The sequence below is a fragment of the Cyanistes caeruleus genome, chromosome 3 (genome assembly GCF_971803275.1).
Source record: "Cyanistes caeruleus chromosome 3, bCyaCae1.hap1.1, whole genome shotgun sequence".
Lineage (NCBI taxonomy): Eukaryota > Metazoa > Chordata > Aves > Passeriformes > Paridae > Cyanistes > Cyanistes caeruleus.
The window spans coordinates 62,481,101-62,507,121 of record NC_141703.1 but is presented as its reverse complement, the minus strand read 5'-3'; the positions used below and the strand labels follow the sequence as shown (position 1 = coordinate 62,507,121).

The window sequence follows — 26,021 nt, the reverse complement described above, 5'->3', positions numbered from 1 at the left end:
AGGCTCTACAAGTCTTGTTAACTAAATCATAATTTGAAAGCTGACAATTCATGCTTATTGCTCATCTAAAAGGAACTGTTGCTGATTACTTTTAATGTTTGATTATGATTTCTTTAAGGACTTCTCTTGCTTTACAAAGGCAACTGAAATAATTTTCCTGAAAGAGATCTGTAGCACTAAATGCAGCCCATTCCTAGTTACTACAATGCATGTAAAATCAACCATTGTTTGATATCTTAGGTATGGCTATTTTAAGTTTTAACTCTGAAACAACTGAATTTTCTGGATTTTGTTTTAGTTTAAACTAAATCCAGCCCTACATTATTTTAAAGTGGAGTCTTGAATACTATTAGATTTAAATAGACATTAATTTTTATTATTACTTCAGACATTCAATGAAACATGTATATTGGAAGGATTTAAGACTGGCATACTTGCACATCATTTTTCCTAGTCTGTTGATAAAATGGTCTTACTAGGCAACAGGAAAAGCAAAGCAAATGGCATGCAAATTTTTTAGGAAAAATAATTAAAATATGCTAACTGGGATATTTAAGTACTTATTCTTCTCAATCATATACAAATATATATAAATAGGGTATTGCCCTATTTATGACTGTTATTTTGTTTTAATTTCAACAGAAGTCTGAGGAAGAATTTATGTAGACCCATACATCAAAGGTTTCAGTGGGAGAATGAGAAATACAACCAAAATTGTTCAGTGTTCATAGAGTGTATTGATGGCTTGTTAATATATCTTGGTTTAGACTGCTGTTTGCACACTAAAAACAGGGCATGTATGAAGATGCAATTGCTAATAGAGTAGTGTGTTTGAATAAAACATTTTTATCTTTGTTAATTTTGAATTTCTTTCAATCACATGGATATTCATGGTAATTATTTCTTCTGAGGGTATTTGTGGTAATAATTTCTTCTGAATTTGTTTGGGGCAGGACTTTTTTTTTTCAGAAAAGGGTTTTTTGTTATTCTGAATGTTTAGACAAGTAGTATAAGAGAATTAGTTATTTTTATTGAAATACGTTATCAATATAATCTAGTCAATGCAAGGTATAAGCAATATCTGTTTTTAATTTGTGAGGTACTTAAAAAATCTTAGTAATGTGCAAATACCTCTGAAGTATTTACACCTTTTCTTTAACCCACTAAAATTTAAGAGCCTATTTTTTTACTTCCTGTAAATGTCCTATGGGTTTTTTTTGTTTTGTGGATGATTTGGTTTGTTTTGATTTGTTGGTGGGTTTTTTTTAAGCCTTTGGTCAAAGATTTTTATGATTTTATGCTTCCAATAGTTGACATGAAGAACAAATTAATTTTTTTAAATTTTTTTTTTTTAAATTGCCCTTTCTCCCCACAGAAGGAAATGGATTTTAGTATTCATATGGAAGTTAACTTAGACATTTATAAAATATTTTAATTATGAATATGATTATGATCTCCCCAAACTTAATTTCCTACTTCAAAATAGATATAACATTATATAAGTCACTTATAGATTTAACAGGACTTCCAGTGAATCTCATAAATGAAAACATTTGCTTTATAATTTCTGTATTCTTTTGGAGCAATATTTTCTCTTGGTAGAATGGGTAGATACTGTGGTATTAAAAATGTTATCACTTTATTCTGAAAACACCTTGCTTTCTCTTGTTGCAACTTAGTCCATATTTTAGTCAAGCTCAAAAATTAGACAAAGATGTTCCATCTGTTGTGAAACATTGCAATGTCTCTTATAAGAAAGTCCTTCTCTAAGTGAAAATACATTGAAAAATTTATTGTGGAACAGAGTTCCTTTTTGATACTGTAACACTTACTGTCAGCATTTTCCACAGGCAAAAAGAACTCTTGATCAAAAAGAATGATTATGTACGGGTTACCCTGTCCCTATGCTCCCTAAAACCAAAAGATTTTTTCCAGGTTCTCAGGAGAAGGGAAAATGCTGCTTTTAATGCCAAGCACAGGAGTTATAAAAGCAGCACTCAAATCTTTACTTTTCTTCATCTGTGTTAACACCTAATTCTAAAATTTTTTTTCAGCTCTCAGTCAGAGTAATGGATTGTAGCTCTGTATGACCAGAGTATTTTTTTAAACAAAGGGTCATACGTTCACCTTTAATTCTGTGTATGTGGAAATCCATAGCTGTATGACATGCAAGTGTTACTAATATGTTCTCCATACTTCTTTAAGTCCCAGATTCATTACCTCTCTAAACAATTTGAGAGTAGATAAAACATGGTTTGAAATAAAATCAGAGGAAAATGCTTGCCTTCTCTTCCTAGTATTACCAGGTTTAAAATCTGGATCTCCATGGTGCCTGTTTTGCATCTGGGTTTAGGGTGTAACAAGGAGACTCTTGAATTAGCAGTGAGAGAATAATTTCTTCCAGGGTATTGGTACTGCTAAACTGTGCTCTGTTGACACCAACAACTCCTCTGTTTTTTTTTAATGTTTTGATCCCACCATAACGACAGTGAATTTAGCTATTGACAGTGAATATTGAATATTTGCTTCAGAAATTGATATTTTTGTGCAACTGCATGAGAAATTCACTGAAATGTAAAATACAATGTTCATAAGTTCTCTCATAAACTTTTTATATTTTTTTTTTTTTTTATTTAGGTGTATAGGCTTTTTGTATTTTTGGTGTGTAATACTTAAATTGTCAGCTTCCCAGCCTTCTGACCTGAAAAAAATTTGAAACAGTGTTCAAATTTTTTTGTTTAACTTTTTTAGCTTAATATAACTTCAGCTGCTGACCCACTTTCTGTTATTAAAAACCTGAATAGGATTTGTCATTGAGGTAGGAATTAATGAAGGCTAACACTAGAGGGCAATTCAAAGCAGCAGCCTACCCCAGAACAGTTATGGGTGCCTGTGGGCCTGAGATGAAAAAGAGGGAGCCAATGGAGACTTTCCCAGGGTCTCCCCCAGGCAAAAGCTGCTCTGTGTGATTACCCTCCTAAATGGTTTATTTAACTCACTTCTCATGTCTTGGAGTGCTCCACTGACTGAGGAAGAAGTTAAGCCAGTTCTTATGCTTTACTGAATTACAAGTTAAGAAACATCCTCCACAGTGTCTTCTCACCTCGTTCACTCCTGCCATTGTCAAAAAGGCATTACTTTCTCAGTGGTGGGTTTTGTTTGGTTTTTATTTGCTGTCAAACTCTTAGAAGGATAACTGGGTTTTGGGGGGTAAGGTAACATTGCAGAAAAGCTTAAATGTCTTTTGTTAAGCACCAAGGAAAATAGAATATATGGTAAAATATTTTCTTAAAAAATACTGCATAGTTAGTCAAATTAAGACAACAGTATGAATAATTAATTTCAAATTAGAAAAAAATACACACACAAAAACCAAACCACACAATAACCAGGATAAGGCATCAGATAGGTACTTTGTGTCTGTAATCTTATCAAGTAAAATATATTATATAGAATGGAAAAAAAATAGTTGAAGATGAGCAATAAAATGCTGTATTTAATATTTAACCTAGTAGAAGAGGTCATCTGTGTATATTGTACACAATTTAAACAATTTATATAACAGTGCATTACATAATAAATTACAGTTTTCACTGTTGCAATGTTCATTATAGATTTACAGAACATCTTAAATACTTGTAAATAATAACCTGTAATGCAAATGATGGTGTCGTGGTTCTTGAAAAGCACTCTAGTACTCTTATTTTAGCAATGCAAATTTTCTCATTATATTGAAATGTATGCACCCAGCCGTGTAAATGCTTGTGGCACAGTACAAATTTGAAAACAAAAGGCATTTTATATAAGAGTGTGTGTGTGTGAGTTTATACCCATCTTTCTATCTAACTTTATGTGCATATTTATATATAATATATATTTTGTGTGCTTGTATATAAATAAGCTGATCTATGATTAAAATGGCAAGTTTGTTTCAACACTCTGGATCAGGTTGTCAAGTTGTATTTTCTTTGCATTCTTTTGCACAACTTAGTATTAATGTCTAAAATTTGCTTTAGCTGCTTTCAAGTGTTTTTTTTATAAAGAATATTTACTTGCAGTCACTCTGGCAGTGCCACAGATGAATATGAATACTGCAGTGCATTGTTACAGTAAACATTTACACCTGTTTTCTACAGGTCTGATCAGTAACTCTAGTGCAGTTTGAAAATATGTAATCTGCTGGCAATGATGTCAACCTGTGCTGGTGCCTTTGAGAGATGCTGTGTCATAACACAGTATATATAGTCCAAATGGCCTTGATCAAGAAAGCAGTTTTCTTGGTTCTTAATTTGCGAAATGCACAACAGGGAAAAAAGGAGCATGTGAAATTTAACCTACAGAAATTGTTAGGTTCTTTGGGGTTTAGGGGAGATTTTTTGTGTTAATTGGGGCAGTGGGTTTGAGGAATTAGTTGGCAGCCATGTACAGTGACACAGAGGTCTTAATCACACACACACATGAACTCTTGGTTTTGGAATGTATTTCTACAAAATCTATCTGATTCTAGGTGATTAAACCAAGCGTGCATGTAAGCTTTTAAGGAGCTGAACCCTTAGTCTTTGGCAGGTAAGACACTACCATTTTAAAATAAGTGCTTTCATGCCAATATGACTCTTTTTTCTATTTTTTTTTTTTTTTTTCCTTTTTCCAGCTTGATTTTTGGCCCTAAATCAAAGAGATGAGTTCTGTCATTAACATTAAAGCTGTCTTCAGAATTTTGTTTATTTGAACAAAGCAAGAACAAATGTGTAAGTACCAGCAAAGTGCAGACCAATATTGCAATATTGGTCTGTTCTGTCTTTAAGCAGGTGGTTTCATGTGGCAGGCTGGAAGAGAGACTCTTTTTCTTCCCAGCTTTTGACAAAAAGATGACGCATATGACTCAGAATTAGAAGGGGAAATCTGCCAGTTTGCATCAGTTCCTTAACTTGTGGGCTGCTATTCACCACAAGAAGAATCAGTATACTCGCACCAGTGCTTCTTGAGAGATGAGGAGTAATCGTTTCCTTCAAAATGTGTAGGATGATTGGAGTAGGCCTTTCATATGTTACACTAGGCTTTTCCTATATCAAGGTATTTTTCAATTATATTTAAAGAATATATATTTATAGAAAAAAAATAATATATTTTTAGACTGAAAAAAATTCATATAGTTTTATTAAATGCCACATTTAAGAATTAATATAGGAACCAGTTATTATAGCTTAATGTAGATCCAAAGCAAAGCCATTTGTTTTGTGAAACCTCTCTTTTGTTGGCACTGAAACTCAGCTGTTATAGATCTCCAGAGTCGAAAGGTAAGGGGTTTTTTTATATTTTTTTTACCTAATTCTACATATCTGAATCTCCAGTTTCAGCTTTTAAGTACATTAGTAGGACTGAAAAAAATTAAAACAGTAACTTTGAAGACAGAAGCCATCTATTTTGAAGGGGAAAATAATTACTTCAAGTATGAAAGATCTGTATTTTCAAAATGTCTTGCCTCAGACTTATAAAAGATAATGCAGAGAATTCTGATTGTTTCATATAGGTTTGGATTACAGTGGAGTGACACTTATTGCAGTACTGATATTGCTCAAAGAGCATACTGCATTTTTATAACTTTTGTCTTATAACTTTTTATTTTAAAAAATTCAGATGCTAGTTTTCAGAGATTTAACATCTTTTATATTCTTGGGTATTTATTAGTCTGAGTATAAAATTTTGGGTTTTTTTGAATTACTTGTGTACTTTACGTATTGGATTATAAATATTTTTTCTTAATATATTAACATCTAGTTAATTCAGTATGGTTTTACTTCATAGTTAATGAAGTATTGAAAATCTAACTTAATATAAAGCCATAAGAGGCACACAGCATCCTTATCTTTTTTTTCTTTTTTTTTTTCTGTTGGATAAAGTTCCTTTTGTTTGTCAAAACTGTTGTTATTGTTTTTGTAAATCATGTTCTAAGTGAAGTTTGTTTTCTAGCTGGAAAAATGAAATTCACTGCTTATCGATCTGCATCAGCCTTAGAAAGCACCATTTTATTTTGTTTTAGCTCAGTTCTTTGAGTAGTGGGGGTATCATTGATGGAAAGTGGGGAACCAAACAAGAAATGTTTTTGAAAGGGAGTGCGCAGATCTGTGTGTTAGATTATATCTATTAAGATTAGTAGTATTCTAGTAATATTTCACAGAGAGGTGGGGGAAAGATTACTGCTCCAGCTACCACTGAATAAACAATAAGATAATACAGACCAGGAATCTGCACCCCAAAGGTACTATGGACATCTGAAACTTCTGCTGAAGTGACTAATTAAATAATGAAGTTGCAGAAATATTGCTTACAACTAGAAAAGTAGCAGTTACTAGGAGGTGTTCTTCTGCTGTTAACTAGTGGATTCCCTTAAGCTGGGTTGATGTCTTCAAACAGGTCAGTTTCACCTTTCATAAGTCATGCTGTTGTCTGGCATTTTATAGAAGTCATGTAGTGATGATGTTAAGAAAAAGACAAATTTACTGCCTGAGCCAGAAGGCAGGCTTACAAAAAGCAACTTCTTTCAGGACACGAAAAGCTCTTTGTTCTGTGGCCTTGGTCTTTTTGTGCTTTGACCCTTATTTTATAGCATTGTCACTCTGACCTTAAATCTTTGAAAGCAGACAAGCAGCAAATTTAGCCCTTTACAAGTGGGGTTTCGTTCTGAGCTATGAGCCTGGTTTTTATCTTTAGGCATTATAGTCCCATACAATACTGAGATGTAACAAAATCTCAATTTAGGATTTGTGGTTTGGCATAGTGTAAATAGTTATTATTTATATATAAGGCCATTAAAAAAAATATGTTGCTCTGTTACTGGCCTATGATTTGTAATTATTTACCAATTAGAGGTAAGACAGCAACTAGGAAGGCAGTCTGGCTAATACTGACCAACATATTTTTCACTTTCCTAGAAGTACTTTGGAAATTGATCCTTTGCTCAGACCCACCAGGATTTCTGCAAAAGTGACTTGAGTATTCTGTTGAGGACAAGAAATGCTTTGCTGTACATTGTAGAGTTAGGATTTAAATAGCAATACTTGCATGGTCTTCTTTCAAAAAAGACTGTGCCAACTTAGAGGAGGACAAAATTTTACACGAGGCCTGTGACTGTTACATGAGCAAGTCTTCTGAGAACTTCATAAAACTAATTATTTTTTTTTGTAAGAAAGCAGAAATTAGTGAATGTAATAGAGAACCAATAGAATATATATTTTAAAGTTTTTTTAAAAAAAGTTAATATGTTTAAAAGGAGAATCTGTTTCCCTGTCTTAGTAACTTTACATTATATAGCTGGTTTGCATTGTAGAGTTATTGTTGTTTGGAGAGAGATTGTTACATTTTCTTTTATTGCTAATGATTCTATATACTTCAGGTTTTGGGAAGCTTTAGCTGTAATAATAGGATAAACTTTTCTGAATGTAGTAGTGTAATAATCTAAGTCTACGTTTATTGGAGAACTTGAAAATATTTATCCTTTTAATAATTTTTTTTAATCTGAAAATGTGTTAGAAATTTGTTTTAATACTCATACAGAAACTGAGGATTATATTTAAGACAGATCTGTCTTTCTTTCTGATGGATCCACTATATTTTGTTTTAATAATTTTTGTGATAAAATTGGGGAGAAAAGAACATTTTAATTACTACTACAATGAAATATAAAACTTACTTTGTAGAACTTAGAAAATAGCTTCATTTTTCTTAATTTTGTTTGTGTCCTTTCAAGCAGAAAGAATGCTGGTACAGATTGAAAGTGTTCACACAGTTTTTCTTCCTGTGTGCTTGCCAAAGGTGCAGAGAAGACAGATTTTTAGAAGTTGTGTGCAAGCTATACCAGTGCAAAGCTGGAAAGCTTTTCTGAAGTGCAGCTTTTACAAACTCTGCTAGAACTTGGAGCTTGTTACACTTTACAAGTTCCCTGTAAAGTGTTTCATATAGCAATCTAGTTAATGCATCAACTTCTGACAAAACACTTCTTAGAAGCTGGGGAAAGAGGTGGGGAGGGATTAGTCTTATTCAGTTTTATTTTTAAGCTACGGTTGATTCTAAAATACACTGATAATATACCTAAAAAAACCCTATGCATTGATAAATTTTTTGTGTGCCATATCAGCTTCCCATAGTTATGCTTTTTTTAGCTAGCAAGCTATAAAAATTGACATACTGTACTTGTTTAAGTCAGAACTAACTACCTTTCTTGCCTTTCACAGAAATCCACTGCATTCTGTTTGCTATTCATCACTCCAATAGAAGCATCAGTATTGCAGAACTAAGTAACAGTCTTCACTTTGGTTTGTCTTCCTGAGTGCAATCAGTGGGGGGGTGCACCTCATACAAATTAATACACAAGTCAAGTTAGTATAAGCAGTATTGTGAGTCTTAGATTAAGTAAAAAGGGTGTAAAATAGAGTTTTATGCTGAGAGCCCTTAACTGCAGTTCTAAATTTCCAGGTATTTTTGTACTTCTGAATTTCTCAATGGTTTTACTTCCTGGTTTTTATTTTTATCTGGCTTTGTTATTTCATGTTTATCTTATGCAGTAGTTCTCCAGCTAGTCTAAATGTGTTTGTTCATGATCCTTGGAGAGATGGCTGGACACATGATATAGATTCTCCAAATTTAGTAGCAGTAAATTTCAGTAAACAGCAGTCATCTGCTTTACTTTAGTTATTAATACTTCACATTGCAAAAAATGAAGTTCTCCCAGTCTTTTGCCATGGTTATATGGGGTGTATTGCTGACACAATCAGGAAATAGTCAACGTGCAATTTTTTTTTTATGTCAAAGTGTGCTACCAAAACCCTAAATTAGTGCTAGTTACCTCTGTTCAAATATTCATCTTTTTGTTCAGATAATTATTTAAAGCATTATTTGTGTTGGGTTTTAGGTGCATTTTTGTTTGTTTGTTTGTTTGGGTTTTTGGGGTTTTTTTTTTACTCAATTTTATAATAGTCTTAAAAATATTCAGCTGCTTGCTTGAGGGTATGGAAGGACCTATTACACATGGGGAGTGTGTATAAGCTTGATCCTGGATTACTGCCCCTCTTTGAGGTGAAGTGAGGCAAATTTATTGTTGTGTTAGAGTTACTTAATTTTAGAAAAAAACAAACCCATGCAATGAAATTGCTAGTTTGGAGAATTTTTTTTTATTATTATTATTTAATTTAATTTTATTTTTCCTTTTTAGAACTGCATTCTTAAAAAGTAATTAAAAATCTGACTGTTACTTCAGGAGAAGAGCAATCAAGGTATATAGTTCATTCTCTTAATTCTTCTTCCTCTGACCAGAAAGTAACCTCAATTAAGTTGAGTGAATTAACTGAGTGTTGTAGGTTATGCCTGAAGCAAATAATAATGGAATAATGGAATAATAGACAAAAGTGCACTGCTACCCTTAAAGTGTGTATGTTCTGAAATATTTCAGTGGAATCTCCACTTCTTTTAATAAATACATGTATATCACTTTAAAGGCTGCTGACACCACAAATTAGATGGAAAGGTGGTTCCTTAACAAAAAAACAAGAAGGCAAGAGTAAAATAATACACTTCTAAATCTTAGATTCAATAATGAACAAGAGTTATAAATTCTAGCATGTTTGCAGTATAAATATGGAGTGGTGAGTAAGCATATGACAAAAATAAAATGAAACTATTGTTTTAACTCAGAGGGAAGAGTGTAAAAAGCGTATGAGAAAGATACAGCTACATACATTTTTAGATCTTGGAATCTTAGAGAATGGAAGTGTTCAGATTTCTTGGTAGTGAACAGTGAGATTATCTTTAATTCTGTCTTTTTCTCAGATTAATTCAATAAAACCCTAAAAGTATTTTCCAGTGTTGAACTGCCATTGTGTTTATTCATATTTAGTGGTGTGTTAGTGGCACTGAACTGTGAGAGGAGAGCTTGGCAAATTCACCAACAGTTGTCCCAAAAGCTAGGCTGCAAAATTTCCTGTCTAACATAGAAGTAACTTACTTCCATTAATGGAATGCACAGAGCAGGACACACTTTTCAAAGATGCTGCACTTCATGCTGTGCCATCTCAGTGCAAACCCTGTCTCATTTCTGGTTAAACGAAGATAACCTGGGAAAACTTGAGATATGGACATGTAATTGCTGAAGTCAGGGCTGTGGAGGAGAGTTGCACTGGTGGACAGATGTAATGCTTTTAGACTGTGGAACACTTAAGTCAGATTCACATTCAGTTTTCTAATTTTAATCTGAAATAAGGTTGGGAAAGGGTCACAATAAACAATGAAGCAATAGCCTTGCTTTCATATTGGATCTGTGTTTTGAATTAATGAGTAAGGAACAAAAGCAATGGAATATGGTTGTGAGCAATGGTGTAGAACACTATTGATGGAGGAAGAGGTTTTGGCCAAGAGGTATCAAGAGAGTGCTTTTTTTTTTGTGTGTGTGTGACCAAAAGGCACAAGGTAAATGTTTAATTTTACATCATGTTCCTGGTATTAGAGTCAATATACAGTGTTTAATACAAAGGCCGTGGTGTGTTTTACTCTGTCACTGACCTGTCAGTCAGATTGCAGACCTAGTGGTACCTCCTGGGTATAGTATGTTACACAAAGGTTTTAGGAGTTTATTAGTAGTTATAGTAGCATTTAAGGAGCTTATTAGTATGTATAGTAGCCAGAAATTGACTTGTAGCTGGTTTTCATAGGGTCAGAAAAGACTGAGTTTGGCTTGGTGTTGTCATAAACTCTTAACTATAAACAATAAAAACTGAAAATAATATTTAAATTGGGCTAGGTCTTTGATAATCAACTAGGAAATACTGAAATGAAGGAAAGGTTCCTTCACTGCTTGGGAGCACTCCAGTTGCTAAAACAAGCACAAATACATATGCACACACACGTTCTCTTTTTTTCTTTCTCTTTATTTTTTTTAACAGTTCCAATACTTTTTTTTAAAGAGCAGTCCTGACTTGTGTATGTGAGCTGCTTCTGTGGAATTTCTGTTTTGCATCTTCAGAATCCTTTTTCCTCAGCAAAACTTGCTCTTAGGGACTTGAGAAATATAATGGAGCTGCTTGAATGCATGATTCCCAGCTTTTATTGAGGTCTCCTTTGTCTGTTATGTCTCTCATCCACAATTGTAAGACATAGGATGGAGGTAGGAGAAGCACTCTTGGTAACAACTGTATTGACTTTATGACCAAAACATTATGGTACACAACTTTGTGCAGACACTCCTGGATTTCAGTACATTCCTGGCTCAGCTATCAGTACACTTCTTAACTTAGACTTCCTTCTTTCATCCTTTTCCTGTTCCACAACCCCTTCTCTCACATACACTGTGTTCAATTTATGTGATAATTTGCTTATTCTCCTTACAGATGATATCTATTTTAATAGCATGTAGAAAACATGTAGTCACATAGTGTTGAATTTTTGCGTTGGTTGGTTTCTTTAGGAGCATTTTGTAGTAAAGTTAAAAAAAAAAAAAGCAATAAGACACCTTCCAAAATATTTTTTAAAAACAAAAAAAAAAACCAACATAAAAACACAACTCAAAACAGCCCAGAATTTTGCCATTCATGCAGGAATTCATGTAATTGTGTTCATGTTTTGTATGGGTGGGTGGAATTACCTGTAAGTTTTCTTACTAATGTACTTACTGCAGAAACTAGCATAATAGTTCTGCCAAGTCTTCATTTCATAGTGTGTATGTATTTTTAGAGTGGTTTAGTTATGCAACAGGAAAAAAACCCTCCATACTTAAGCTAGAACCTGAAATCAACCAGGCAATTGAAAGGATAGTATCAGCTGAACACATGGAGCTTCAAATGAAGAATTTGGCCTAAATGGAAAAATGAGAAATGCACTTCCAAAGGTATTAAATGTTGCAGGTGTCTTATTTAAATAATTTTCTTTCAAACTTTTAAGGTAAATCTACAAGTACAAAGCAGTATTTTTTCTTGCTAGGGAACATTTTTCATGGTTTTTTTCTTACTCTTAAAGTTGAAGTAAATCTCTTACTGCTGGCTAGCATTTTTGCTCACATCTATCTTTATCTATGCCTTCCACATTACATATATATATGTATATATGGTGGAGATTTTGTCTTTACTTTTTATTCTCTTGGCTTATGCCTAGCACAGTTTCTTCAGGGGGGAGACCAACTGTCATGGCATACATTTACAGTATAGGTTTATTTTGACTTTGCACTCCTGCTTTAATTCACCAATGGTAAGTTGGGTAAGTCATGCCTATTTAATTTAGTTTGCCTATTTTAGCTGCCTGTTTTTAAAAACAAACATAGGTAGTAAGAGGTGGGGTGGGGATAAGTGTGAATATAGCTGTGCATGTATAAAACATACCAGAAATGCCTCTTTGATGCAGTTCCCAAAGTTAGCATTTCTACCTGGATAAACTATATGAAGTGTTGCTGCTGTTACCTGTTAATTTACACCAGCAATCTCGCTTTAATTGGCACATTAGTGGCAATGGACTCTTCTAGCAGATACTGCCCTGCTGTATTACTGTAGGAACAAAAATAAGAAGGGAGGAAAGAAAAACTCCCCAATTTTTCCCCCCCGTGGCCTGCCAAATCTCTTTTTGTGCTTACAGATAGCCCTGTTAGTTTCCAGTTGTCTGTCATGACCTGACTAGAAGGCTTATTGCAAGGGAGTGGCGTGTTTGGGTCCATGCTGTGTAAGTAGCTTTTGTCCTAACAGTTTAGTATAAAAACATTAAAGAAAGCACAATTCATGTTATCTAGGGAACCAGTAAAAGGATTGCACATCCTTCAATCTCTGGCATTCTTTAGTCTAAGAAAGTGATACCTAGCATGGATGTAAACTCCACATCTCTGGCTTACTTCAAGTAAAGCTTGGTCATTCTAGGCTGGGGGCAGATGAGCTCCTGCTCATAATGACAGATAAGTTACTATTCTTGCTAACAATTGTTGTGGGGTTTCTTAATTTTTTTTTCCTCTGAAATTAGCTAAGACTAATTTGTGTGCCCCAAAATTGCAGTAAGGGTAAGCTGCAGAGCTAAGAAATGGCTTGAGGACTGATAGAGTAGCTGACAGAAGCTTATTTTGAAATTAGCTCTTATTCTCTTATATATGAAAGTTGTTGGAGTTTTCTTTTCACATCCGAGTTTCCAGATGACAAAAAGTTAGATTAGAAAATAACCCAGATTTTTTTTGTTTTCTTTTGAAGTAAACATCTGCATAATCATTCGTTTCTCTAGTCAGACACACAATTGTCCACTTTGTGGTTCATGTCCCATTAAGGTATTAGAGATGACAATATAGTCTAGAGCTCCACTAAAATAAAGTCAGCTTGGCAATGGACAGACGTTTTCTAAACATTTTGTAGTTCATTAATACAACTGATGTTACTACATGAAAGTTGAATAAGAAAATTCTGCATTCAGCTCTCAGAGAATGTTTGTTTCCTTGAAGCATGGTAGACACCTTGGCATAACGTAGCAGCACATAATGGTTTGTGGGTTTTGAAAAGGTGCAGGCCATATTGTGCTGCCTCAAAAATACAAGGATTTCATCACCCTGAAGAGACATACCACTTATGAATTAGTCAATCTTGTGATGCTGATGTCTGTCATACTTTAGCAGCACGTAAATATTGGTGTTAAGACTGTAAATATCTCCAGTATTAACTGTGCTGCTGAAGTAAGGCTAGCCACTTCTGCACGTGGGTCATGGAACAGGAATTGCATGTATTTCCTATGCCTTTTTATTGGTATAAATTTGTATATTGTTTGTATATGAACACTTTCTTAGCTTTTTTTGTATTTTCATTTATTCAGAAACTATATTTAGAGCTTCATAGTATCTAATGGTAAATATAGAGTAGACATATATATAATTTTGCTCTGGTTTATGTGAAAACTGAACATTTAAGGAGCCATCTCAAGCTACACCTGTCTAACAATACTTTGGTAAGTGTGTTTGTTTATATCTTTAAAAGCTATAAAAATTGTTACTTTAATTGTCAGCACATTTCTTTATTAAACCTCTTGAAACTGTTCATTTTTACAACCTTTTCTAAATTAGTGGAACTGTGAAGTTTTTGGTCATGCTTTTAGGAAAGAGAACTCATAAAGAAAAAGTGCCTTCCAATTTTTTTTACAGAACTTATTAACCACTTCATTTCTTAAACCACTGGGCTATAGACAGGTAACTGTTTTATGGCTTGAAGTTTAAACTGTGTATCTCACTGTGAATTTACTAATTTTTTCTCATCTTCCACTAAGATTTTTCTCTTGCAGGAGAGTCTTTCATTGAGATGATTGAAATTGCTGCAGTGAGAATGGAAATTACTTGGGCTCCTTTCCTTTTAAAAGCTGCATGCAAGAACTGTGTGGTGAGTCAAATGTAGACTAATGGTTATGTAAATGTCTCTAATTTTAGATACAGATCTGAAAGTGTGTTTCCTTTTAAGAATTTATTTTCTTCACTATCATGACTCAGTATCACTTGCTAATCTAATTTTATTAGCCCTGTTGTATTTTACCATTTAAAATACATATACCTTGTTCAAATAGGTGTTCACAGAGTCAAGTTAATATACCATATAAATGTTTTAAAAGGAGTAGAAGCAGCTTATCTTCACTCAAGAATTGCTTTGATTTTAGCCTTCATGAGCCTGCTACTGGTGCAGTTGCACGCATACAAACATGATGTAGATGAATATGAATCCAAGTTGTTGTAATTTATAAGTTTGCATTATTTGACCATAGTTCAGAATTTAACACTGGTAAAAATCACATCTCGTTTACAACTGCTATGGATTTGAACTAGCAAAATTACTAATGGCTAAAATTTCCAATTTAGTTCAAACCTGAACAGTTCTCAATAGCACAGCTATGCAGAATTAGCCTACAGCTTTTCATAAAGAACACTTGTGTGCACATTTACCTACTACATTTCTCTTAAGATACATGACCAAAGGTTGACTGCTTATAAAAAATATCCTATCTGGCTCAAAGTTGGATAGCTTTCTTATTGAGTTTCTGCAAGTAGCAGTGTAACTGCTAAATATTAAAGACCTGCACATAAACTTCAGCCATTTGAAGACTTAGAAATTCTTGGAAAGACCTTAAATGTTGCTGATTTTTTTCAGCATGCTGCAGCCTGGTACTTGCAGCAGGCCACCCATCCAGTTGCTCTTGTATATCTAGTATTTTAATGTACCCAGGATTTTTCCCAGGGACTTTTATGAGTAGATGTGAATTTAAGGAGGTGATCAGAGACTTGAGAGCATACAACAAGTAAGTCTATTTGTGTGGCTTTGTCAAAGTCCAGTGGCCGAGCTGCTTGTTCCTGACAACTTCATTGTGCTCATGTTGGCCTTTGTGCAAAGAGTGAAACAGACTGTACTTCCTTCTGGTTCACCATGCAAACTCCTATCACTGGCACAAGGGCAGGAAATAGCAGGGAGCAGGAAGAAGCAGAAGGGCAAAGGTTGGAGCGCCTTGTTCGGTGGCCCTAGCAGCTTAGAATAGTTCAGTGACATGGTGAAAACACAGTTTGAGCATTTGCAGAACCAGAGTTCAACTGAGGAACCAAAGTTCCTGTCTGGATTAAGAAAACTACTTCAAGTGCTTATGTAGGCCTACTCAAATAATTCTGTTCCTAAACCTTTGAAAAGGATGTTACATTTCTCACATGGTTCACAGGTAGCTTAATATTAGCAGTTCAGAGGTTTGCCTGTATGGGTGGTGCCAGAGACTGTAGCTGGATCAAACTCATTTTGTGTTGCAGCTCTGAGGTCCTAAGGACCATGCCTGATGTAAGAAAGGAAAGCTCAGTGTTTTTAGTTCAGGTGCTTATTTTCTGCTAGGTAGGAACTGTATGGGAAAAAGATACTTAATTCACATAAAAAAGACGAGAAAAGATAGATCTGCTTGAAAATAAACTAATAGCTGTATGTGAGTGAAAACAACTAGTGCTAGGAGCATGTCTAAAAACGTGATGTTAAAAGGTTGGAGCTGAGAACAGATACAGGAAGGACAGATCTGATGAACTGGAAAATCAGAAAGATTGAAATCCATCGGGCAAAGATTTGGGGGTTTGATTATTTATTGAAATTGGAAGAAGCAGCATCCTGACAGAGGGGATCTGGCATGAAGCAAAGAGAATCAGTCAGGCTTAGGGAAAGAGGCTCATCCCTCAGATGATCCCTCAATCCTCAGATGATTCCTAACATTCACTGGAGTGCTTTGCACTTCAGATCCAGAAGGGAATGCAGACTGTTTAGTAGCTTTTGCTGTCATATAGGAAATCACTGTCAATTTCATCCCCCTCATCGTTTTTCACAAAGATGGCAGGCCTATTACGACCCTGAGCTACTTCATGGATTTTGGTCCTGAAAATAAATCCCAAAGTAAGTAGCTGAGGTTGTAAGGGAAAGCTCTAGTTCAAACAGAGTCATTTCTTTAAGGCTTGTCCAGTCAATTTTGAATATATTCAAGGATGGAGACTCTGCATCCTGCCCTGTTCAGCTAGAATTTCATGCAGTTCATTTCTTACCGGTTGCCTCTTGTCCTGTCTCTGGACACAACTGAGAAGAGCCTGACTATGTCTTCTTTACTCTCCCATACCCCCACCAGCAGGCATTTAGGAACATTGCTGAGATCACACAAACACAAGCCTTTTCTTCTCCAGGCTGGAGTCTCAGCTCACTCAGCCTTTCTTCGTGTGAAAGATTCTTCAGTTCTCTCATCGTCTTTGTGGAAGTAAATAAAATGCTTCATCTAATAAGGGGAATTAGAATTCAAAGGAGAAAACGTTTTTTGTGAGGGGGGGAGAAAAAGCCAAAGCACAAGCTAATAACTGTAAAAAGAACAAGAAGATCACAAAATGAAACATTAAGAAGTTAGATAACTCCTGCTTTAAGATTCTGCAATCTTCATTTGCCCCCTTGTGTCGGTATACTATGAAGCAATCTTCATGATCACACACAATGTTTAATGTATTGATAGGGTCAGCCTGTTGTGGTGCTGGGCCAGGGAAGATGTTTGTGGGCTGTGCAATCAAGAAGCCTGATGTTGTTACAGGTGCTTCAGAAACTGGTAAAAAAACTCTGTAGGCAATGCAACAAATGGCTGCAAATAGAAGAAACCATGTCTTCATGGTTATATCAAGTGAGAATTCCTAAGAATTTGATGTGATGTTTATTTTTCTGCCTTTATTCTCACATGATGCTGGACAAGTAACCCGGCCATTGTTTCTGTAATGCATATATTGTGCTTTATTTAGAGGTGTCTGATTTAAGACTCATGTGTGAGAGAAACACTGGTGGTTCACATTGGTAGCTGGGCTTCTTAGGAGTTGTCATTTGAATTAAAATACTCTGTAAAGTTATGTCTGCTGACAGTCTCCTGTCTTCTTAAAAGGAACTTCAGATTGTTGCATACTATGATAGTTTCTACACCTCCTTGTCACATTTAAAATGGGAGTAATGGACACATACCTTGAAGGGCTGTTGGCTACTTTGTTTAGTAGCTGTACTACAGTAATGCATGTCCTCATGGAATTTTCTATGGCATTTAGTAATTCTGATTTCGGAGGAAGAGGTGAGTACCGTGCATCTTTTAAAGACCAGATCTGCAATCAACTTATCAACTGTTGTCAGCTCAGGCTGGGAAGCAGAGTTTCTGTGCTATTTATTCATGGTCTATTTCTGCAGTCCTGTGAACGGCAAAATATTCTGATTTGTGTCCTGTCTTGTCACTGATTCATTTTGCAAATATAACTCATTATTAAATACTTGTGTGTGTCATTTTTTGCTTGTCATCTTTGTAAGCAACATCATCAACATTCTGCAAAATCTTCCATATACTAAAGGTAATGTACTTATTTGAACTTCAGCATATTTGACAATAAATTTACCTGTGAAGATCTATTTTCCAGAAACAATGAACTAGTTAAATTGTAAAAATTTCTTAATGTACAGTCGTAAGCACTGCATCTCTAAAAATGTAAAGGGACTTATACCAAAGTATTTAGGACTTCTAACAGCCGTTTTCTTCAGATTTCAAAGGCAGTTTTCTTGATACTCCCTACAGCAGGCACACTTTGCTAAGTAAGAGTGGTCTGTACTAGAAATTTGGATGCAGTGATCTGAAAATGTTTCAGCTTTTCCCTTAGTCATGGTATCTTGTTAAGTATTGGGGAAAGTCTCTTCTAATTAGGTAGCCGCAGTAGCAGTTGAAATTTGAAGTGTTTAGACTTTTCCTTTATCTTTATCACAATCTATTGTCACAGAAGTCACAAGAAATTATAGAAATACACCCAGAGTGGTGAGCTGCTAATGTACCACTTTAACAGCAGCAGCAATTCTTCATGTGGAAAACAAAGACATTTAAAATGTACTTGAAAGAAAACTTATGTCTCAGATATATGTGAATCTCCTTTCTAAGGTGGCAGTTGTGTGTATCACAATAAAATATTCAGCTATAAATAAATAAGGGAAAAATGATGAAAAATGCAATGGCATGAGTAACATTGTTCATCTTTCTGTGAGTGGGATAATAATCATCGGAGTACTTTTTCACTCTAAATAGTTTATTCTGTTGGAAGTTATTTAATGGTCATCAGGTGCAACTCTTATTTTTTTTCCACATTTTATTCACTTATAGCTCTGTGTTTGTTAAAAAATAAAATTAAATTTGTTATATTGCTTCTGCCTCAATATAAAATTTGAATCTTATGTTCAAAAGTTCTGAAATTAACATAATTATAGGAGCATTTATCTACCTTGTGTCTTCAATCTAAAGTATACAGTGCATAGTAGGTGAAGGTTTAATTTCTCTTGAGAAATAGTAATAATATGTCTGAAAGGTTTTGTTCTGCTGTTTATAGCCATAGGAGTCGGACAGAAAGCTTCACATTTCCCTATATTTCTGCAGGGCAAGTATGTGGCTTTATTGCCTTATAAAAGAACTCTGTCAGCAGCTTTTACACTTTTAAGTGGTTTTAAAAGTAAAACATTTTAGAATCTCTCAACAAATACTAAAAAAAAACCTTAAGTATTATAAAATTTGAAGTATATAAGGCATAAATTATAGCATAGAAAGTCTCAAATGTTTACAATTTTAATGTTTTATTGAAATAAAGGCAAAGGAAGAGCTTCAGGCGTTATATTATTTTACCGGTTAGACTAGTCAACAATAATATAAGACTATGGTTCTACAGCTTTTTGTTTCTTGAGCCAGACAAGTTTGGGAAGGAGTCTTCTTGTTTCTTTCACTATTAACCTGGCCCTCGTATCTTTGGTGGTTTCACTGAATGACTTTAGTTTAGGTTTTTGGTAAGCTCAGCCAGCTGAATGTGCTTGCTGTATGCAACAGTGCCAGCACCAAGAAAATACCCTTCACTCCTGGGACTGGCACCCAAGTTTTAAAGCCCATTTACATTGCTTAAGTCACTGTAAGGAATATTCAGGGCATTATTCGTCCTTTCTTGACACTACTACAGACAGACTCTGCCCATCTGCTCTTTGAATCAGTATCAAAGGGTCTAAAAACATTTTGGTCTATATATTTATTTTTATTTTTTATTCACAGAAGATTAGTATCAACATATGAAACCAGCACAGAAATGTTCATATACATACAGCTTCTTAGCATGTGGAAGCAGCTGTGGTATGCCTTTCCTTTTATCAAGACAATGTGAAAGTCTCCCCCTTTTCCAACGAGCAATATCTATTATTTTCAGACACATCAATAAATACATTAAAGCTGTATTATCTGTCTATAATGGACCTTCCAGATCAAAAATATTACATTTCCAGTAGTTTAAGACAAAGATGGACAAGAACTCTAATGTTTTGGAGGTATGAAATCTGTTAAATGACTTGTTCTTCAACCAGTGTTAGGAAGTGTGCACGAATGGTAGGTTGTACAGTCAGGAAAAGGATTTCACTGCAGATTTGATAACATTGTGTAGCCAGACAGCCCCCTGTTGGTTGTATTGCTGTGGAGGTTCTCAAATAGAATTGTGCTTGAATTCAGCTGTTCACTGCACTCGGCAAGAAATTTTTTTCAGTCCCATATCACAAATAGAAAAAGTGGAGAGAGAAGAAAAATGTGTGTGTGCTCATAAAAACTACCTGTAAATTAAATTTTATCTCTTGTGTATAAGAAATGTTAAAGCTTGGTTAAATAGAGTGCTTGCACACAGTTTCTAATGCCTTTATGGAAGTATATTTCTAAATTGCTGTAGTAAAAACATAGAACAGTGCTTTGTCCTTGTGATAAAACTTAAGACTAGCATGCTTTAATATCACATTTACAGCCTAAGGCAAAGTATTTAGATAAAGTTCTGTCAAGAATGCAGGATTTTAAAACAAAAAGTTTGTAAACTGGCAGTGAACTAAACAATTGCAGCCTTATTTAATGACTGAGACACTCTTCCAGACACATCTATAAGAGCTTCTGCTATTTAGCAAGGTACAGTTTTACCAAGAGTCTTGGGTGTCTTAATCACATTTGTTTTGCTTTAAGGTGTTTTTTGTATGTGTTTTAAGTTGCTGCCAATGCAACTAGCTACATACTTGTTTGTGTTTTCTCATCTGTTGAGAAACAATTATCTCTTTCTGCATCAGGTATGGCCAAGGTTATAACACCTTATCTTCATTTAAGGAATTGGATTTGTGGCTGAAAATCCATAGCTGCAACAGTGCTAGAGAAACTAATGTTACAATTAGTTTTCTACTACCACACAGAAGACTATGAAGCATGATTGCCAAGAAAGCCAGTGTGTGGAGGACTTTCTCACTCTTAGAACACATTAAAATATCAGTGATCAGATATCTTAGAACAGCTGGCAGAAACAAGAGGGTAAGGCTACGATGCTGTAATTGAAAAGGGGGAATGGGAAAGAAGGGGACAGAACAAAGAGCTGTTTTTAAATTATCAAAACTTGCTAAAATCCCTCAGAAGAGTTTTGAAAAACTAGCTGAAACAATCTCAAGGCAAGGAGACTCTTCCATGAAACAGAAAACCTAGGTTTCAGAAGCCTGAGGGGAGATTCAAGTTCGCATCTCCTGCTTCTGAAAAAATACCCAGTGGAAGTTGGCCACAGATGTTCCCCATCTTTCTTGTTAAATCAAGGATATGTGCAAAAATGTCACAAAAAGATTTTGTTCAAAGGTTGTTGGCAGTGATAACTATGGCTGTTAGCAGATGAAAGCAAGCTGCAGGTAGGATTTCAAAGGGTAGTGGAATTTGCTTTTATTGGACTAACTGTGCAGTTCCTTGCATGTTCCATATTCTTTTCCTAAAATGTTTCCTGAAATAATGGTAAAGCCAGCATACAATAAATATAAGTACCCATTAAAGCACACTAAAGGAATACCTTATGTTTCCAGTAGATGTACACTGAGATAACGAAGTATTTGTGAATCACATCATAGTGCTCTGTTATGCCAAAATTCTGGGTTTTATTGCTGAAGAGAGCACCAGTAAAGGTGGCTTTAAACTGCTTTATGCTCCTACATTCTCTAAATCTGATGAAGATGGAAAGCAGGGAGCAACTTTAAAGAACTTCATGGCTGTTCAGCAATCTGCAAGGAGATTCACTTCTTCCCTCCTGCAGTCTACCCTCAAACTGCTTTCTTTCTGTGTTTGAAGCAGCCTTTTGAGTCTTTGGGTTTCAGAGGTTTTTTGGTTTGGGTTGGGTTTTTTTCATGGGGGAGTTTGCAGTCCCCCCTCATAAATTAGCAGCATAGGTAGGAGCCTCTTCTAGGTTGAAGAAGATTCAAATAACTTATCCTGTTCAGAAAAATTAAAATATTCTTCCTCTTCTGAGGAATGGTTACTCTGTTCCCAAATTAGGATTGAACTTCAGGACTTCCTCATGGTTCTTGGAATATACTTAATTTTTAGTTAAATAATTCTAGTCACTTAGAATATACAGGTACTTGCAGAGCTGTTACATTGTGTCCCATTATTTTATGCTTATTCAGACATAAAGTAAGTAGTCTGGGAAAAGCACTACCTTTTGCTATGAATGTATCTCAGTTTCCTTTAAAACTGCAAGTTTTTCTCTTTAGCTGTGAAGAATTATCCAGAGCAGCAGAGATTTTTAGTCATAATTGACAGAATCCTTGCTTTATCTCTAGTTTTTTCATGTTTACTGCAGAATTCTGTTAAAAACAGCACCTGGTCCTGTTTTTAACATTTAAATTTTAACAGAATTTAACAGAATTTTAAACACCTGGATTTATAGTGATTGAGTTTCTCAGGCTTTCAATAGGTTCTTCTTTTGAGACATCTAGGCCTGGGGAAACTACTTTGAATCCCCATAAGGCACTTCCTTGAGACAGGAATTTCTCTGTCACCCTTTGTTAAAACCAAATAATTTATATTGAACTTCTTTATGTTGGAGTCTGGAATACAGACTGTGACACTCATCTGCCTCTGGATATTACATAGACAAAACTAAAAAATATCTTCCTGAATTCTGACATCTTTAAGAATACTTGTGATTCTTCTGTGTGTGTTGTGCATTGATACACGGGTGCTGCATGCAGCCATTTGTACCAATATAGCAGAACATTTTTCAGCAGCACCTGTGAAAGCAGTAGCTGCGTTCTTTGTGCAAGAGTAGTGTTAATCTATCCCCTCATTCTTCAGACTACCAGTGGCTACAGAGAGCTTCTCATTAGTAAATGATAATAGTAATTTTATTTTTCACTGATCTTCTTTAGTTTTTTTCTTACTTTACTTTCTTACTTGTTCATATTAACACTTACATAACTATTAAGATGTGATTTAGTAAAACTAGCATTTCTAGTTTGTTTGTTTTGGGGTTTTTTTTTTGCTTTGGTTAGATAAATTACCTCAGCCTAGGAAGAATTTCATGTCTGCACATACCCTGTGAACGAGCACGACCTCCCTAGCGTTCAGACATTTGCTGTGTAATGTAGTGGTGTCATTAAAGACTGTCTACATAAGATACACTTTACTTGGGTTGATGAGCATCACATGAATCTTCTAAGAAGGCTGAGCAAGTGAAACATATTGCCTCAAGATGTCACAAGTGATACAGGCACCTGGCCTCTGGTTCTAGTTTGCCTGAGCAGAAACATTTGAGAAAGACCAGAGCTCTTTTGCTTTTCTAACTTCTTGTCCTAGGCTGTCAGCAGGTCTTCTAACATGGCTAGACCTTGATTAGATGGAGACAAGGAACATTTGCAAAACAGATCCTGATTTTATCCTACATAAATTCTTCTGAAGAAGTTAAGAACAGCTCAGACCTGGAAACACCAGGTAGTCCAGTGATGCAGAGCTGGAATTTTCATGATACAATGGTCTACAGTTCTTGGATTCCTTGGCAGCCATAATTCTAAAGAAATTATCAGTAACAATGTGGCACCAAAATTAATTATAGTAAGGTTGAATCACTTTTGAATCCTTGAGCTTCACCATAGAAATCCAGCTCCTCCTCACTGTCAAATCAGGTTCAGAATCAGCCCTCATAAACTGCAATGGGTGCCTAGCTTTCGGTATTGATTCAAACATTTTCTACTCTGCTAGTACTCAGAGGTCATTTTTTATAGGTTTCCAGCATCCTGTAGGACTAGGTCCATATAAAATACTCCTGAGCTTAGTCAGAACCAGAAGACTGAAAGCTTCTATACAGTTCTGTTTAGCTGGACATCCTACACCAGTAGAGAGGTAGGTGTGGTTCACACTAGGGCAGCTTATAGAGATGGGAGCTTCCTGTATTTTTCACCATCTCACACATTCAGAAGCCTTAAGGTTGGAAAAGACCTCCAAGATCTCTAGTCCAGCCATTAACCCAGCACCACCATGCTCACCACTAAACCACATCCCCAAGTGCCACACCCATGTGCCTTTTGAGTTTTCCTTGGGATGATGATTTTCCCTGGGCATCCTGTTCCAATGCCTAGCCACCCTTTCGGTGAAGGAAATTTTCCTGCTCTCCTATCTAAACCTACACTAGTACAATTTGAGGCCATTTACTCTCATCTTGTCACTTGTTATCTGGAAAAAAAGACTGACACCCACCTTGCTACAACATCCTTTTAGGTAATTGCAGAGAGCTTGTTTGTTGTTCCAAGTAACAAGCGACAGGATGAGAGGAAATGGCCTCAAACTGTACCAGGGGAGGTTTCAGCTGGACATTAGGAGGAATTTCTTCTCAGAAAGTGTGATTAGATATTGGACTGGGCTGCTCCAGTGGTGGAATCACCGTCCCTGGAGGTGTTAAAGAAAAGATGAGATGTGGTACTTGGTGCCATGGTCCAGTTGACATGGTGTTCAGTTGGTCATAGGTTGGGCTTGATCTGAGAGGTCTTTCCCAAGCTAACTGATACGGTGAAAGCTGCCTCCAATGATAGGAAATATTGACACCTAGAGCAAAAAGATGCTGAAGTTTTATCTCTGCTTCAGAAAGAATTACCTTCTGAAAATGAGGGTCTCAAATAGAGTATTATTAGTTAATATTGCAAATGCTAAATTGAAATGGTAAGCATTGCCACAGACATCTAGAAAGGAATTTAGATACGGTGCAGTAGAGAGCCTTTATGGCAGTAGTGGCATTTCCATAGACAGACATCTTGATAAAAAGTATTTCTTTATGGGTTTCCTGAGGCACAAGGACCTATTGAATGCATTCTCTTTGTATAAACAGGGTTGTACACACTCTTAGATCCCAAAGATAAGTAAACACCAGTTGCCAAGTACAGGCATCACAAGAGCATAGGTTTTCCAACTCTGCAGGCCTACATGCCTTCCAGCAAAACAGCACAAGACTTAAAGAGGAAAAAAAAAGACAACTTTCTTGTGCATAGCAGTTCACCTGCTTCTTCTCTCATCCACATGGCAGTACCTGACTTTTGCACCAGAACATTTGGAATGTTTTTTTAAGTTGTACCTCTTCCTTTCCAGCACTGAAATGGTTTTATAATGTGTTAAAGCCTACCAACTCTCACAGAGATTTGTGTACACTATTTTAGTCACTCATTGACTCCTTTCGGTCCAAGGTGTTTCACGAGACCCTGTTAGATCATTAGTAACACGGCTTCTCTTCCTATGGAAAAGAGATCCCCTTTTTATCTCTTAAAAAGGGAAGGGGGAAGGTGGTAGTGACCCAATTGCAATTCCAGTACAGTATTCACTTTGGCTGTCCCATATCTCAGGAAATGCAAATACGTACAGCTGAAAGATGGGATACAGAGAGATGTTTTCAGCCAGCAGTTTATCACTACCAAGTTAGAAAGCCCTGAGAACTCTGAGCTTTCAAAGCAGTTATTTCCACACTGTTACCTACCCTGCCTGAAGGAACTGTGTGGTCTTTCTAGCAGGCGTCATTGCCTCCAGTATAAGACCTGTGCCCTTGTCACGGCCTCTTCCAGTAGAACAAAAACCCACATATGCATGCATGTCCTGAACACTCCATAAGTGATCTAAGAACTGTCATTACATCCTTCACTTACAGCTTTGTCTTGGTCCTGAGGGTAGACAAGAAGTCAGCATAGATCCCTCCACAGAACAGAGATGACCTAAACCACAGCAGTCTGATGTTCCATTAGCCTTCTTTGGCATCACATAACATTCAGCTTTTCTATTCAATCTCAGAGCCTACCTCAGAAGCTCACTGAGAGCATGGATCATGGGTCAGAGGGTGTGGGGCACTGGCACAGGTTGCCCAGAGAAGCTATGGAAGCCTCATTCCTGGAATTGTTCAGGACCAGGTTGAATGGGGCTTGAAGCAACCTGGTGTAGTAGAAGGTGTCCCTGCCCATGGCAGAGGCATTGGAACCAGATAGTCTTTAATGTTCCTTCCAGTGCACACCATTCTGTGATTCTAGGGGTCAGACTGCTAATAGCTTAGCACAAGACACTGTTACAGCACAGCTTGTGAGGGCAAACTGTAGCCAACACAGGAGTCGCGCAAGTGTTCCTGCGCCTGCTAGGGCGTTTTCCAGCAGGGAGTCTCCAAAAAATCTTGCAAAAATAGGATTGTTTGCCCATCATTG

General features: G+C 35.8%; 1 long non-coding RNA gene across 1 annotated transcript; it reads left to right on the top strand.

Moving 5' to 3' along the window:
- The first annotated feature begins 4,942 nt into the window (after positions 1-4,942).
- On the top strand, positions 4,943-17,779 carry LOC111941474 (uncharacterized). Its single transcript, XR_002870050.2, has 6 exons — positions 4,943-5,073; positions 8,232-8,312; positions 9,209-9,269; positions 12,610-12,693; positions 14,278-14,372; positions 16,621-17,779. It is a non-coding gene; the product is annotated as an uncharacterized LOC111941474 (long non-coding RNA).
- The last annotated feature ends 8,242 nt before the right edge of the window (positions 17,780-26,021 follow it).